This window comes from Melanaphis sacchari, unplaced genomic scaffold, assembly GCF_002803265.2.
Source record: "Melanaphis sacchari strain LSU unplaced genomic scaffold, SCAv2.0 Contig24_pilon_pilon, whole genome shotgun sequence".
Lineage (NCBI taxonomy): Eukaryota > Metazoa > Arthropoda > Insecta > Hemiptera > Aphididae > Melanaphis > Melanaphis sacchari.
The window spans coordinates 2,291,790-2,310,992 of NW_020271125.1; positions in this window are offsets into that span (position 1 = coordinate 2,291,790).

The following is a 19,203-nucleotide window of genomic DNA, read 5'->3' on the forward strand; positions in this document are numbered from 1 at the left end:
TTATGCAACATAAAAATGTATACATTTATCAGGATTTTGCAAAATAAGCAATAGAAATTATAAATGTAACTGTAAAAGTTTTACAAAATTCAACTGGGTTTTAATGTAATTTGTCTTGCTATAAGGGTGCATGCAAATGCTTAACCATTTCTTGGTATCATAATAAAACCTACTAAATTATAAACATAAAATAGCGTTCTATATAGAGTCAAATAATTGTAGATTAATGATATGGCATATTTTCCGTTTTGTCTTCCAAACCCATTTTTCATTTCTAAAAAGCTCTTTTTGCGTTTTAGGCGCACAAATAGCAAATAACGGACAGAGAATGGGTAAACTTGGTATATGATTTGCGACCAGTGCATTTCACTGAAAGGCATTAGCGTTGTATACATTAAGACCACGTCTGTCCAATTAAGTGTATCCCAATAAATTTTGAAAAACTATATCATTTAAAAAACAAACTTGGGTGAGAGAATAAACGTTTAGGTCTTGTGTTTTCTGTCTACTATAACAAATGACCATGTCACTCACAACCGTTTAACGATAGAGCGAATGTAGTGAAAATCGTTATAATATGAAATAATCATGATTTCAATTTTAACAACGCCGATTTTTAAGTTTTTCTTAGTAAGTAATTGTTTTTAATGTTACTTTTCTATCTGGTTTAAAATACCAACATAATAGCATACGCCATTCATTGTATTCATTTGTGGTACAAATACTAGATATTTAACACGTTTTTCAATATTATTATGTTTTAAGCGATGTCAATACGTAATAATAATATGATCTATATATATTTAAAATCATGAATTAATAGTTATTATAAACTAAAATTGATTCTTAAGCGATTCTGAGCATTAAGCTTCGTTTAATATACTGTAGATAAGTTTCAAATGACTATTAAAATAATGATATATTATTATAACTAGTATATTTTATATTATACGTTAAATTTTATTAATTTTAAAATTCAAGGTGTATTTTTTGAATTAATTTCTTCTTTAAATTAAAAAGTGTTGATAATATTTATAATTTTTATGTAATATTTGTTTAAGATTTCAAAATAAAATATTACAATTATTGTAATAATTTAATGTAATAATATAAGTACTTAATATTTTTACAATTAATTTAATATTTTAAATATACATGCTTAGGTTATAAACCAAATTAAGTAAGAAAAACAATAAATATTAAATTAAATAATCATAAATAATAATAAAAAAAAAAATATTTACCAAAATGTTTTGATATAAATTTCAAGAAATGCCAGTGTTTGGCTTTAACTCTGAACTCAAATTTGTATAAGTCATTATATCCTATCAGACAACAACAATACCGTAGTATTTGAATGCCACACAAAGTTATAATAGAAAAATCAACGTTATAAAATCAGTAGAGATGTCTTACTTAACATTTTGATTATAATTTAAAATGTTTAGGTTATTTCAAACATGGTTTAAAAATTAAAAATTAAATGTGAACTAAATATATAAAATTAGATTTATTTAATTTATTCATAAGAAATAACATTTAATTTTTTTTTCAAAAAAAAAATACGAGACAATAGAAGAGATTATATAGAATTACATTATTCATTTTAAACGAAGAATTTCCCAAATAAAAATAATGTTTTTTTTTTTACATATTTTGTTTAAATTAAAAAATATGAGTCGCGAATGCATAATAATCAACAGGTAAAAATTATCATAAAGATTTTATAGTAAAATATATTTAAATAATATACGAATAAACGAATACAACATTAAATGTTGTACTATTTAAACTACACAAAGCTTAAAAAAGTTATCAAAATGTATAAGAATACATTTACATTTTTAGTAACTTATTTATTTTTAATTTCTTATTTATTTGTTTACTCTATGAATATATTTATTTATTATTCATGATTTATTTTATTTTTGTTATTTAATTTTAGAAAAGACCTGAGTTTTATGAATTTAAAACCTTTTATAAAATTGTGATGTATTATAAATACTTGGAAATGCACAATACTATTGTAAATTCATATTTTTTTGAAGTATTGATAAATGCTCATATTATAATATTTTCAGTTTTTTTGGGTTGGAAAAAATTCTTAGAAAATAAAAATTAGGTTTACAATTCTTAAAAAAAAATGAAGTTAAATTTTACATATTGTTATCAAACTAAGTTACTTGCTTACATTTAATATTTAGTTGTAAAGATAAGTGAGAAATTTATTAAGGACACAAAGTTAACAAATCGTATTTATTGGTACTCATTATCCACACATTTCAATTAGAATTAAATATTAATTATGTTTATGGTATTACTTAAATTATATTATAACTTCTATGAAATAATCCTCTCTGAAACTACATATTATTTTTAATAAGTTTTATGAGTAAGCATTAAATAATCAAAGATTTTCGAAACACTTTTAATAGTTAGACTTAAATAATTAAAATCGTCCATACATTATGTAATACTACAATGTTATATAATATACAATATTGAGTATATGTATTGATTAAACTGAGAAAACAATACCTACATAATATAAGTTATTAGTTACTTCAACAACCAGTTAACTCGTTATTATATGGTTCACGTGGACTCGATTTGATCTAATAAAGACCTTAAATTATTATTATTGACAGACTAACACAAAATGTACATTTTTTCTCTTCCAAATATAAAGTATTACATGATAATATAATTATATTAAAACAACACCCATCGACAATTTATAGTTGTATTTTTATGTTCAAGTTATATGTTCAAAATTTAGATAAAATCATCATTTATTACTAATATTAAACTAATAATGTATAGGTATGTTTGTTTTCGTGTAAGTCAAACATGCCATAATTGATTATTAATTTATCGCTATCAATCGTATGTAACCTCTTGATTATTATTATTATTATTTTTTTTATATTATTTACCGTTTTAATGATTTAATAATGAACATTAAAAATATATAATTATGAAAGTAATAAGTAACTTACTAATAGTTTAAATCGTGTTTAATATAAATACAGTATAAGTCAAATTAATAATTATAAAATTATTAATGATGGTTTTGTCAAATTATAAATTTAATTTAAAACATTGAAACAACGAATTTTAGATTAAAATATTAGAATGGATAAGAGTGGGATTTAAATATAAGACCATGTTTTAAGCAATATCAAGCGTAAATTTAAACATGCAAAATTAAAAATAAACATTATCTTGATAAAAATTTCTCGGAGAAAATTATTAGATTAATATCAATAGGCACACATTATTATTATAGACTCGAAGGTTGATAAACATTGTCATATTATACAACACAAAACGCGATTGCTAAATGTATGGGTAATATTATTTATATAGACTGGGTTATATGTATACGAAATTTTCCTTCATGTATTCCACAGAGTTTTCGGTTAAATTCAATATTCATTATTCTGTGTTAAAATAGCTATAAAGGATGAATTTGATCTGCCGTTTTTTTACTCGCGACAGAAAACGTTGTCTGCCCTTGTTTTTTTAGATAGCTAATTTTCTATTGGTTTGAAATAAAACTAGGCTATTTAGATAACAAAAATAATAAGTACTCGTATTTATAATAATTGTATAAATACACAATAATTGCATTGATGTTGTATTAAAAATTCAAATATTATATTTTTCACTATCATTAATGAAAAATTATGGAAAATAAACTGATTTTTTTTTTTTTTTGGAAAGGAAAACAAGTAATTTAAAATACTAAGTAATATGATTATAATTTGTAATTCATTAGGGGTTGAATTAAATTTTATTCAAAATATTTAATATTATATTGGAAATTTAGTTTGGAAGTTAATTCTCAAATACCTCCTATTTTAGTTATTTTGCTGTAATTTATTGTTTTAAATACAAGATAATAGTAGAGAGTAAAGACTTGAAACAGATTTTCCATTTTACTTATGTAAAGATCGCTGTACAGCCGTACAGGACTCTGTGATTTGTTACCAAAACAATTATTTAAACGACATAACACGTTCAATTTAGGCTTGTTATGTTGTCAAGAAAGGTAAGTGAAAAACAGAATACTTTTACTTTTGAATAATGATCATTAAATTAGTTTATTGACTATGATGTAGTAAAAAGTAATTATATACTTAAGTTCTACTACAGCAGAAAAGGACAATGTACTCACGGCGATGTGGCTGTGACAGTCCAGAACGAACAATAGTCTTACAATATGGGATAATAGCCAACCCTAGTACTATTACTACCTTCTGAAATAAACTAGAAACTCTAATCCTATTTATATGGTTCCATGCGATGACGTATGGGAATGTGGTGGTTTTGATTGAAATATTGTTTACTTACCTATTAATTATTATTATATTAAAATTGTATATTATAATAATTTATTAACTAACATGTATATTGGATTTACCCCACGTACACACGTATATTAAATTCTAAACAATAGTTTTTTCAATATGTTTAGACTAATCTTAAGCTATTTAAAGTACATTGATAAATTTTTAATTCAAAGGCTTTGGGTTCTAAATGAAATGATAAATCTATTGATTTTACAAGTTACACCAGAAATCGCAGATTCATATTATATTGTTAATTTAATTTATTTTTATAATTTGTTACATGTAGGATTATATTTAAGTCTGAATAAGATGTAATTCTCAACAAGTTACTTATGATTTTTAATAGGTATAGATTTACAACGTTAACGCATACACTTTAAGCTATCACTTATAATTTATTACGATTTATAAAAAATTATAAATTTTACTTTTGAACATATCTATTTTTTATTTAATTAAAATTAAATATTATATTGGCTATTATTTTTTTACTTTTTTTCCCACACAATCAATTTATACCTTTTTAGTTTGTGATAAATCAATCGATGCAAAATATGTATACATTTTAGGAGTATAGAAAAATTGGCACAATTGACGAACACCGGATTTTACAATGGTTTGTATTTTGTGAATGTAAACAAAATTACAGTTAGAAAAATTCTTTGATTTTCAACTTCAATATATTTTTTAATAGGAACTAATTGTTGATACTTTTGGGTGGTTAAAATTTGATAAATTTCTCGGTAAATATATTTTTTTAAATAATTGGAGAAAAAAAGTAGACCATAGTAGTACCTACTACTTAGCTGTTTAGGAGCAGGTATCAAGTCGTGGCAATTAAAATAGAAATATTAAATTTGAATTAAATGATACAAGTTTATAATTTTATACGAAAAAAAAATTCTGAGCGAAGACAGTCTGTCAATCAATATCTAGGTATATTTCATGATCTACATATATATTTATGTAGGTACATACATATACATTATACATATAATGTTATCAAAGTATTTACTATTGGTATTACGGTAGATTTATTTATTTTTTTTTTTTTTAGAAAACATTGCATATTATTAGGAATTAGTTATTATAATAATTATTATATATCAATACATTTAAACCATATTATATTATTGTTATTAACTTTTAAGTATTGTTTTACCCTAAAACAGTATGAATAGATTCATAGAATAAATAGTTACCTAACATATATTTTTAAGTCTCAGCAAATAATGTTTTTAAATCACAACAAAATAACTAACATCATTATTGTTCGTTTAAGTATGTAATTTCGTTTAATCAGAATTGTAATTATCAATATAAAATAAATTTTATTTCTACAAGTTTTAAACTACAAAATGATTTGAAATGTTCGTGATTTTGATGCAATTCGTCAACATTTGAACATCAAACGCTTGTAAAAAAAAAATATTGTGACTATGTATTTTACGAACAATTCCGAATACCTCTTACCTGCTAGCAGATATATTGTATATTGCTTTTATATTCTCATGAATTTTTATAATAAGTTTAGGAATTTGAATTGACATGCATATTTATTAATACTTACATGAGAATAATATCGTTCATCTTTCTGTTGATAGAATTGATTTAATGGTAGATTTATTTTTCAAGTGCATAGTAAAAATATTTAATAATTCATCGAATGTATCGATCATGTATTCTAAAACAGTTAAAAATTGATATGGAATTTTCGCAGTTCTTCATAAATCAAAAGTTAACAATTTTTCATTTTTAAATTTTTCTCTACCATGATATAGATACTTGGAATAATATAATATCTTATTTGCAGGTTAATCTGTTTGGATTTCGGCTGTGACGTGTTTAAGATATAATATTTTAACTTGTGTAGTTGTGTCAACTTCCAAGAATACTAAATAAGTTGTGTCAACTACGACAACGTACGCCAAATAATTTGTCGAATGTAAATCAATAGTAAGTAAACTTATAATAATATATTATTAATTGATAAAATATGATAATACACATGATTATAATATTACAATGGGTACACGATAATATATTTTGAAATACTGTAAAAGAAAACGTGATGGAAACGTCAAATGAAATTATTCGCGTCCCGTCGTCACGTTCGGATCTAGATTAAGCCCGGAAGTTCAATTGTATACCATAAGCCTCGTGGTTTGATAGGGAAGTGAGGAGCGTGTGAGAAGGAGGAGATTCTATAAATTTTAGCCTCTGGCATAACACAACCGAATTAAATAGAATACCTTGAAAAAAAAAATATAGAAGGATTAACTCAAATTTGATTTTATCTCTACCCGGTATTTACAGGCTCGATCTTATTTTGTACACGATTACTATTTTTAACAAGAAATGTGTGTTTACAATTCTCGGATTCCGATAAAACTAAAATTGAAAACACCGCTTCCGAGTAAATAATAACTATCTGTAATGCGTAGGTATACTTGTGTATATACAATACATATAATTTGGCATTTTACAGGTTCGCGAAAACGATCAAATCGTTTCATGTAGCTGCCGCTGCATAACTATACGCGATAATATGGCTAATTATACTTCCACTGCGTATCACGTGTATTATTTACAATTTTCTGGAATTTGTTTTGTACGAAATACTAAATATTTTGTTTTCGTACCTTGACGAATCCACTCTAGCTATAGCGTGCCATTTGTATGCGTAATTCTTATGTTTCACAATATTTCGCACGAGACCGTTTTATCCGGTTCCCTGTTTACGAGTTCTTAAAGTGATGTGTATTGCTACGGTACATATTTTTTCGGCGAAACGAATGATTGGAGTGAGTTATTAATAATTATTCGAATTATACGGTCTGTTTGAAGATCAAGTTTTCGAATGTAAGCCAAACGGGCATATCTAGGAAATCCATTGTGCGTAAAAGATCAAGGCGTGTTCGAACAGTTTAAATGATATATTTTAAGATTATATTATAAATTTTTTCAATATAATTGAAACGGTATAGACGATATTGTCAGGTTTCTCACGTAATAAACCTATAATGAATAAACAAGTTGTTTTCACTATAATATGTATAAAAATGCATGGTAGACATTAACAAGATATACAATTAGAATAATCACGCCACCATACGTCATTGACAGGACCCATAAATACGGGTAGAGCATCTAAATTTTTACTATTTTAATAGAGAAGGTAATTAACTGTAAAGTTACGCACAACAAGTTTACGATAGTGAGTTAGATTCTTTCAAGTGTTTTAAAAAGTTTTATAGATAAAATATTCATTTTCATTTATAAACTATAAAGTGAAGTGTTCATTTATTTCAAATACCTACCTTCCTAAATACGTATCAACACTACGTCAAACGTGCTACGTCGTTTAAATAATAATCATGATACCGATCGCAGGACACTCCACACTGACACTGTATAGTGATCACTATAACTATCATCGAATCGTCCTAGTTCACAGCAGCGTTTCTGACTGCGTTGATATTTTAGTTCAGTCGATAATCGATATGTTTAGTCTTAAGTGTGTTGCTAATTAATTTGGTTTACTCGTGTAATTTATTTTATTAAATTAATTAAATAAAATTTAATATTAATGGCAAACGTATTCAAATCATACCTAAAGTATGTATTTGTGGTGGTAAAATTTTAAGTTTAAATAATTTTATTTACATAGAAAATAAAAATATAATTTGAAAAAATATGTTTAATCGGACGTATACATTTAAGTATGGTGCTAAAATTAAAAATATTGAGTCTCTTGATGGCAAACATATTATTGAAGGAAACTGCTCTAACATATCTTCAAGTGCTTTCTGTTGTTTCAGTATTTGGTTCAAAATAATTATAAAGCCAATTATTTTATATTAATATCATATTAACTGCCACAACAGTGCGTATAGTGTGAAATGTTACCTAAGTATTTGTTGGGATTCTATGGACGAGTGAATCAAAGACCGAAGTTTATTGTTTAATGCATATTTTTTATTTATCATGTAATAACTTTTTCGTAATTATAATTTTTTCTCGATCAAAATGTGATAATCGTGATGATGATGAAAAAAGTAGTGATTTTCTATAGTTCTATAGTAACAATAGTTAACAATTAACGTTGAATTTTTATCACGTCCAAAAGTTACACTATAAAACTTACATTATTTTATGATGGCGTTTAATTTTATCGCTAAATATTTTTAAATAATATTATAAGAGCCCCATTAAAAATTAGTATAATTTTAAACATTGTATATAATTGCATACTTACAAAAGTATACTACTAAAATCATTAAATATTTAACAAAAGTGCATTTTTGTAAAATACTACCATCGCTGAAAATTTTGATTTTACAACTTCAGGCTCAAGTAATTTTTAGAATATTACCTAAACAATAAATTAAAGTAGATATTTTAAATGATTATTTAAATAAACTACCTACTCGTATTATACTGTGTGTATATTCGAAACGCATTTTCACATCCACAATATCATACATGTAATTGATTTAACATTATTTAATTTTAATATAATTTATTTAGGTTGTTATTTTATTTTAAATTATTTTACATTACGGTTTTAAAATTCCAATGAAAATATTATGTATATGAATTTGAAATTCACATATTTTATGTTTTAAATATTTATTTTATAACTAATTATATATTTTGAAATTATCATGATTATTATTAAACATTTATATCATAATGCGTTTATAATTTTATAACATCAATATGATAAAAATAAATCATTTCAAAAATGTTACATTGTTTTCAGAAAATATGATTTTAAAATGAATTATACTTAAATATAAAGAATTTGTACAATGTGGGTACATGGAATTTAGTTGTTTGTTTTGTTTATAATATAAATACAGTTAAATAACTATGATAAAATAATAAAATTTAAGTTGTATCTCTTGACTAAAACGATATATGTTTAGAAATCTTTTCTGTGCTTATGTAATTATTATCTAATAGTAGATAAATAGTAATGTTTAATTAAAGTATATATTATAAGTCACATGTTTTATTTTAATTTAATATTCAAAGATATCCCGCCGGAGCGCATAATATAATCTATTTGATAATTGATAATGCCACTGTCAAATTAAATATTACTTACGGTATGCGCGTGCAACAGCACAAAAAAAAAAAAAAATATATAAAAGACAAAAATCAATGTTAAAAACTTAATTTCCGGAATGATGTGCTACTCGTTGAGAAAACCGTTTTTGGTAATTTTTATACATTCTCAGAGAAAGACTGCCATGGTGCTGTTTGGTGTGAGATTAAAATGTTAAAAACTAGTTTGACATTTTGTAAGATACCTGTACCTTTTATAATAATAATAATAATAATAATAATAATAAACAAGCTTGTACAGACCAATGTGGTAGAGAAGAAGTAACAAAAACCTGCGGTGAGACTAAGCCACAATCATGACGTTGTATACGTCCGTAAATCAATTTGTCAGATGCGACATGTGTAAGGACAATGAAAGTTATTTTTAAATATTTCACGCAGATACCACCCGAAGTTTAATTGGAACTTTCAAGACAACCATATAGTGTATAAACCTGACGGACTGAAGTCCGTTTGTATTTGCGAATCCCAAAACACTAGCAGATGAAGACTTTGACACGATTTGCTGTTGTAAGATAATTAACAAATGGTATAACTTCACGTATAACTTCACGCGAGTGAAAAGACACGTGGCACGGTTGTGGGTAGATGGGTACTTAATTCAGTTTCCATTTGAAATAAATCAAGGAACATCGTACATAAACCCAGGTATCTAAATAGCATGCGACAGAATAATGTTATCTCGTGAAAAATGTCACACGCACATTAAAATTTCTTTCGTTTAAGAATAAAAATAATACACATGTTCTATTTTTAATAGTTTATGTGATAGTACACATCATTAAAAAATAAATTAAAACCCATACCGGTTTTATTTGAAAAATACGTGTCCTGCCATAATATTAAAAATGAAACCACTTTAGTGGAAATGTTTATAAACTATAAAAACGGTTTCCTTTACAACTGATTTTTAATACAAAATTAATACACGGTATTATAAAAATATTGTGAACAGACAGTATAAAATTATGTAAAAAATAGCTAATATTATTTAGTATCATAAATCGCGTAATATAAAAATTAAATTAAAATTAAAGTCTCATCAAATCAAAATCAGTATTTCATAATATATATATTTTATACAGTTTTAAACATTCAACAGCATTTTTGAAATCAGATATATTTCTATGAGACATAAAATAAAAACTAATTTACGAAAAACAAAAACTGCCCATTGATATTTTTAAGTAGAATAAATTCAATCTGAAAGATGTATGGCATAAATGCATCATATATAATTATGTTCTATAGAGTATAGACTAAAATAATATATTACAATGTAATTTTATTTAAATTTAATTAAAAGAATTTCTCAGAATTAATATTGTTATTTGTCTTTTGTTCTATATATACATACATATAAATTTGTTGATTTAATTATTAAATATTACTCAATATCTAATATGTGTTTATTGTTATGAAAATAGTTAATGTTATATTAAATTAATTTATTAACCGTTTTAAACCCAATACCATAGTCATTACTAATTTATAATGCAAAAAGAATGAAACATAATATTGAATTTATTATTTTATTAGTATTTACCCGTTTATAATTTATTAAATTAAACGATTTTAGTGGATAAACCCTTTGATCTTAATATACATATATCATATTATATAATATACTTTAACTTATTCATGGCTTGTGTGCATTGTCTTCTATAGTGTTATTAAAATAAATAACAACATATATGATGCATGTTTACGATTTGAATTTATTCCCAAAATACTAATTAATAACGATTAGTTTTAATATATTAGCTATAGTAAGAATAAAATAGAATAATATGTATATTATAATATGATAAACATAAATAATGTAATTAATAACCTTATTTATAGCTTATGAATACCGTTTACTACAAATTATGATATTATTAAAATAAATAATAATGTGTAATATGATATAGGTACTTTATAAGTAGGTAAATTACAATTTTGAACTTTCTAGAATATTAATTAACATAGATTAGTTGATTAGTTATAAGTATTAGCTCTAGTTAGATTAAATTTACTAATATTTAATATTACTATTGATATCAGTCGATTGGTCATCTTAATTCATAATATGTAATTGGGAAAAACTAAAATAATTCATGAAATTTAATTTTGATCGATGATTCTGAAACATGTTTTTTAATATAGATTGATATTGATAAATAATAATACTTTATTAACTATTTTAATAGCAATACCTATAAAAAAAAAAAACAACAACATATCATTAAATATACTTAATGATAAAGGCTGACAAATCGTTCCTACTCAGAATCATTTTTTAAACACGATAATATATTATTGAATTCAAATTTAACACATTCATTATAATGACCTAATCAACATTTACTATTCAGCAATGGTACTTACTTGTTTACTTTTTTTTTTTTTAAACTATAAATTATTTAATAAACACATTGGTGGTATAATAAACATGTATACTGAACAACTAATTTAAGTACATGTACATTTGTTAAATAAATTGTCATGTGACTGTACCTTGAAAGGTTGTTAATATTATTTATACTATGTTTATATAGGAATATGTTAGTAAGTTTACTAAGGCATTTTCTTGACCACTTTTACTCGAAGCTTCTTGTATGATTTTATGATTTTTAGTTAATGAGTTGCAAGACAAATTTTATAATTTAATTTGAATAGTTGTATTTGCATATTTTAATATAATTTATGAGATATAAATAAATGACTAAATGACTTAACTACTATTTACTAAATTATAAATGAACGAAGTTTATTTGTAAAGAATTAGGTTCTAAACATTCCAAATGTTCTAAATTTCTATACATATATTTGATAAGATAATTTTTAAAATCTAATTCTATAGAGTGCACTACTTTTATAATAAATTATGCTTAAAATAAAAAAAAAAACTTATTTTACGATATCCTACTTATTTACTTGAGAATAAAACATGTTAACTTAATAATATTTTTTATCTAATTTTCTAGTTTTGAATTAGATTATCTAGGTATTCTAGGTATATCAAATAGTTAATAATTAAATAAGTATAATTAACTATTAATATTATACTGGTTTATAATAATATCACTGTTATACATAGAATTAAATTTTAATTACAATATGAATACATTTATTTTCATTCATTATAATAAATGGTGCATACACTAAATAACATACTAAAGTTTATAAATCGTTGTGTTTATTTTGCTTTTAATCTTAAAACAATATATATATATATTGTTATTATATGTATATATATTATACATTCACATTAAACGTGATAGACATGAATTATTTTTTGTGATACCATTATTATTTATTAATACCATTAGTAGGTATCTAGTACCTACATTCAGACAGATCATTTGTGTTATAAAATGTCAATAAAATATTTTCTATAGTTTTTCATTTTAAATAAATATTTATTATTTTTTGTCATTTACTAGTTTACTAGTTAATTTATGTATGTAATATTTTTCAATTAGCATAGATATTACATTATATTTTGTTGTATATATTGTAATATTATCTAACTATCATCACTTATTTAAAAAACAATTAATAAATTTTATTATGTCTAATAAGTAATCAATATTTAATTTATTGGTTCTATATTAATATAGGTCACATTCACATATATATATATATATATATATATTCAAGTTTTAATGTCATCACAGACGTAGATGTACAACAAATAATGTTTTGATTACCAATTTTAAAATTGTATTGATTGTTAACTCTGATTATTTTAATTGTTCATTGTTCTAACAAGTAAACTAATTATATTTCATAGTTACCATAATATTGTTTTATTAATTAAAACAATTTATTTATACGAATACGTGGTGTTTTGATTGAAAAATTTAAAAAATAATGTGAGACAAATGTCTAGTGTGTGTCACTTTTGAGAGCGTTATTCAATTCAAAATCAATGATCTAGTACATAATATTCAAAGAACTAGAGATAAGTTGGGAGTTAAATTTAAATCTTTTTTGTTAGTTAAATTACCAGCTGCATGTTTTCTTAAATTTTAATAGGTATGCATTTTTATCATGAATATGAAAATCTTTAAAGTTAATTCATATTAAATAAATAGGCATACAATATATTTTACAAATAATATACAAATTAAAAAATAAATAAATAAATAAAAATATTGTTAATAATCTTTTATATACCGTTTAATCATTTTTATTAGCGAATAAGTTTATTTTTTTAGATTTAAAATTGAAAAAAATGTTTTCAAAAAAAAAAAAAAATAAATAAATAAATAAAATAAAAATTATGTAAAATTGCGGATTCTAAGCGGAGCGATGAATGTATTGATTTTACAATGATGTGTGCTTTTTCGTGTAACTAAAAATCTAAAAAATATATAATATAGTTATGATTGTTTTTTTTATAGATATTTTAAATTCAAATTTGAAAAAAAATAAATATTTAAATTACGAATAACGATGTTAGTTATTTTGTTATAATATAAAAACATTATTTCACTAAAAAAAATCCAAAACAAAGTCGGAGCTGCAGTAATATGAAACAACATAAAATGGATTTACAAACTTCCTAGCTAAATTTTTACTGTAGAATCTATGGGCTTTATAAAAGTTCTTGAGCTTATAACCGACTATCATCTTTAAACTATCGACATCTTCATAGACTTTCTCAGCGCAATCGGTTATATTAAAATACATATAATCCATAAAATATTATCCTACATATTTTCATTAAGATTTAAATTTTAATAAATAACAATAATAACCAAATCAAGGTTTTTGGATACATGGACATTCAAACATAAAATGAAACGAGTTAGGTGATCATGTAGTCAAAATTACTATTAAATCTCTTCTATCATTGTCCGCACAAATTATTTTAAACAGGAACATACAAATGATAAAAATAAATAAATATGTACCAATTTATATGGTATCACAAATAAATATCTTTTCTATTAAATTAAATTAAACACAAAATTTAAAATTGGACCTTCCCCATCAAAACACTAAAAATCATTCATAGCTTCCTTAATATCCAAGGAAGAATCCCCAATTTGTATAGCTTTTGGTGTGTAAGTCACAATCAAATATATTCTCACCGAGTGCCGAATACAACTCAACACCAGAACAAACTACAGCCTCTTCAATTAAATGTTAAAATAGTTTATAATCATTCCCAGTCAATCTCTAACATCATCAATTTCATCACCACCGTTAACCTCCAAAACAAAATTTAAAACTTTTAATGCATACAATATGTTATTATATCAATGAAACTACCGTAATACTAATAATAAAATTATTTAATTAAGTAAAAATATTAAAAAAAAAATCATTTCATGGAATATATTTGTGGTATAGGCTGATCTTCTACGCTGAGAATCGTTTTTCGTACACAATGGTATCATTGAATTTACTTAATCGTTGAACATAATATTTATGTATAACAGTGTTAGTAATATTATACATTTATTAATGGTTAATATATATTACTTTGTAATATAATATTACAGTCATATCATAACATTACTTAACGCTTACAATACAACAAAATGGTACCCAATAGCTCACCTTTTTAATATGTAACTTAAAATTATAGCTAAATTATTAAATTTTTTTTATTAGTAAGTTGTTAATTTAATAACTTATATGCACTTTTTAAATTGAATTTAATGAATTTTTAAATAAAATTGGAATTGTTATGGTTATGTACTCCAATGCGACACTATCTGTTGTTTCCCAAATTTGATATTAATCCGTTTTTCTATTAAAAGGTCAGATTAAAGGCGCCGGCCGTGGTTAAGCTACAGCTTGAAAGATAAAACAGACCCTTTTACAGCTCAAGGTTTAACTTGATTGCATGCATTCGTTTAAAATGTGATGTTTATGTGTGTGTTGGTAAATAACAAACATAAAGGATTAAAACAAAATCAATTGCCATTTAAAAACATTTGTAAATGTAACATATTTTTAATAGTAATGAACTTAATTTTTTTTAATGTTATTATAATTTTGCACTTAAAATACAATATTATATTAAAATATATTGGAAAATTTAAAATAATTTCAATTAGTTTATGGTAATAACTAAAATCAAAAATTGAATTCTTTAAATTACGGAAACTTAACAAAATGCTTTTAAAATACAGTTCATAAACAAGAAAAAATATTCATTTTTATTATTATTATCATAAAAATTATAATGAATATGCGATATGTTCACAATTTTTCACAATAAGCGTAGGTAAGTATTAAATTAGGTTAAGTAGTTAATAGTTTTGATCAAAAAAAATGTCTATAGTGATGAAACTTAAAAAAAATTAGAAATTAAATGAAATATTTGGAATTTTCAACTCTGTAATAAATATTAAGTATACTGTATACACTTTTATTCTTTACATTACTCACTTCTTATAATTCCTATCTTATCCACTAAAATATACTAAGCTTCAAAAATAATTATGTATCTATTATACGAACTTAATCTTTTTCTTTTTTTATAGTATCTGTATAAACCATTGAAAACAATGAGGATCGTCCAAAATTCGGTTTATTTCTAATGTATCTTAAATTATTAGAGTTTAAGAAATTTAAGAGCATATTAAATATTTAAATATTTATATTGACGATTAAAATTATTTTAAGGTTTTATAGCGATTTAACAAAAAATATCGATCTATGTATATAATATTTATATTTTAATATAAATAGTATGAAAAAGGATACCATATGCTGATAGAATCCAAAACATATTTAAAGATAAATGAAATAATTTAAAAAAATTAAAATGTTAATTTTTAATTATCAAATTTAAAAATAATAATATGAATTTTGTTTACATATTGTATTTATACAATTATTTTTTTTACTTAATCAAAACTAATAGAATCTTTACAAAAAGTCACAATAAGTAATTGGATTAATCCATATATATATATTATATATTTATACATGTATATTATAGCTTGAAATGAAACCATACAATGTATTTATACAACTAGAATTTTTTTTCAATCGATGTGTGCAGACTATTTCTTTTTTCTCATTTAATGAACTATTAGAGTCTTCTTTAAGTTCTGTTATCAAACCAAATCTTTCAAATAGTAGAATTCTTCTTTCAAACAATAATATAGACTTTTACGATTTATCATTCTTTATTTATTACTAAACTTTTAAATTTAATTCTGATATTTCATTACTCACGGAAAATATAACGGAAAATATAAGTTATCGTCAAATTCATTCAAACAAATTTCTGCTCGTCATATATCTATATGTATACATAATAAAATATTAATTTATATGTTATTGTTTATTATTGTATTAAAATTTAATACATAATTTCAGTGACTTCTCAATAATGTGATATACTTTACGCCTACTGCACAGACAATAAGTTACATACTTTTCCTATCTAAAAATTGTATTTTTTTTTTAATACGAAATCAGTTAAAATCAAAATAGTATTATTAAAAACTAAAACATTGTACGTATTTTATCTTTTTTTTACTTTGATAACGCTTAACCTAAGTATTACATAACTTGGTAATTTATTTTTATTTTTTGTATATTTAAAATTTTTTTATACTAGTGTTTCTGTTGAAATAGCATATCTCCTCAAGAAAGTAGGTACTGAATAAAACTATTTTTCTTAGATTTTATTGACTACTTCTCTGTCAAACAATTTTACCTTGAATGATTATTATAGTTTATGTTTTATTGTTATTATTATAAGAATATTATTACTTTTATTATTATTACTCTACACAAATATAGTTATGTTTATATGGACATTCACATAAAATGATTTAAATGCATATTTCCTTATCTTACTCTCCTTATATTTGTTGTACCTATTTAAATTTAATGTGTACTCAACTAACTCTATTTTACCGTAATTTTCATGATACTCAATTTATTACTTTAATGTTTGTTTGTAAATATTCTTTATGGAATGAAATTATGTCAAAAGATCACACATTGTTATCATAATCCGAGACAGGATTATTATTCATTTATGTTGTATTGTGTACAATTTATTTTATAGTACCTAAATTTTAAATTGTAATGCTTGAGAATTCGAAAAAAAAATATTTGGTCTATATATGTAAATATAAACTATTTCTATACTTAAATAATATTTATGACTTATAAGTTATAATATAATTAGTATATTATTCTATTTAAACTCATATATTTAAAATACTTTGCTATTTTTCTTTTCTATAAGAGTTATTGAAAAAGAACATCAGTTTTTTTTTTTATTTTAAATAATTGTATAATTTTTTTAAGAGGCGATAATCAAAGTTAATTTCAGAAAATAACCCATTATTGTATTAATTAATTAATATTAATTGCATTAGCATAGTATAATATAGTTAAACACAAAATATATTTTAGAATTATGAAGTATTATACAATAAGAAGAAATCAAGTAAAATTTAAAAATTAAAATAAATAGATAAAATAAAATAGAATATTCTATTCTAAAATATGAAATTATATACTTACTTAGTGATCAACAAATATTAAATTCATAAGTATCATTGTGATAGGTATAAATAATATAATAGTATATTATTATACTAAATCATTTTCATAAAATAAATGTTAAACGTAATCATGTGTAAAAAAAAAAAAATTGTGACTTAAAGAGTTTCTATCGATACATTTTAATATTTTATACACTTTTCATGCCAATATCGTATCGTGAAATTTTTGAGTAAAATATTGCGATATCGAAAAAAAAATAAATAAAATAAGTATGCATATATTATAAGCAGTTTTACGATAAGAAAAATATATCTTTATATTGTTCCACTAGTGAAAGCTGTTTGATTCATTGCTTAAATATTTCCAAACCTATCTTAATTGGTAGTCCGTGAAATTCTAATGCTATATTTTATTCAAAGCAATAAGTTATATACACCCGAGTTCACATAAAATATAATAAATGATTATTTTACAAGTTAGATTTTATTTTTATAAGATCAAATGTCGTATAAAGTATTTTAGCATAGTCCATATCAATTTTTTTGTTATTATTGTTATTTCAAATAAATTTTAATTTATCAAAGTGGTTGATGGTGCAAAAAATATAGTGATCTATAAGTATTATTTAAATTTATTACGTGTTATTGCGATGTATATATTTACGTACTTTTTTCTCAAAATAAAATAAAACACGGTACATTACAAATAATTTCTCAACTACGTTAAGTAAACTTGTTGACCTAATTTGAAATTATTCCACTTAAAACAATGTTTGCTGTAAAAGCCGTGTTTCAAGCATATTATATTTTCTACTTGCATCAGTTCGTTGATCCTGGAGAAAGAGAGATTATTGTTTTTTTCATTTGAATTTGTCGTTCATGATATGACTGTTCACTTTAAGAACTGTTATCGTGTGTACTTATTCTGTTTTGTTGTGTTTCTGGCAACACTATTTGATAACAAATCCAAACTCTATATTTAGCCATTTTATACGGTTGGGTGAATACTTTTGTTTGAAACTTTGCTATCATAATATTATATTTCTGAAGTCAAAATTTAATACGTCTTCCTAAATGTGTACTTTCAACATTTAAATATTAGTATGAAATTTTTTCTTTGACACTGATAATACATTTCTTAAATATAAATTAAAAATATTGTATGAGTTATAATAATTTAGATTTATAAACTTTTATTAACTTATCAAAAATATGTAAATAATTATTTTATAGATTTT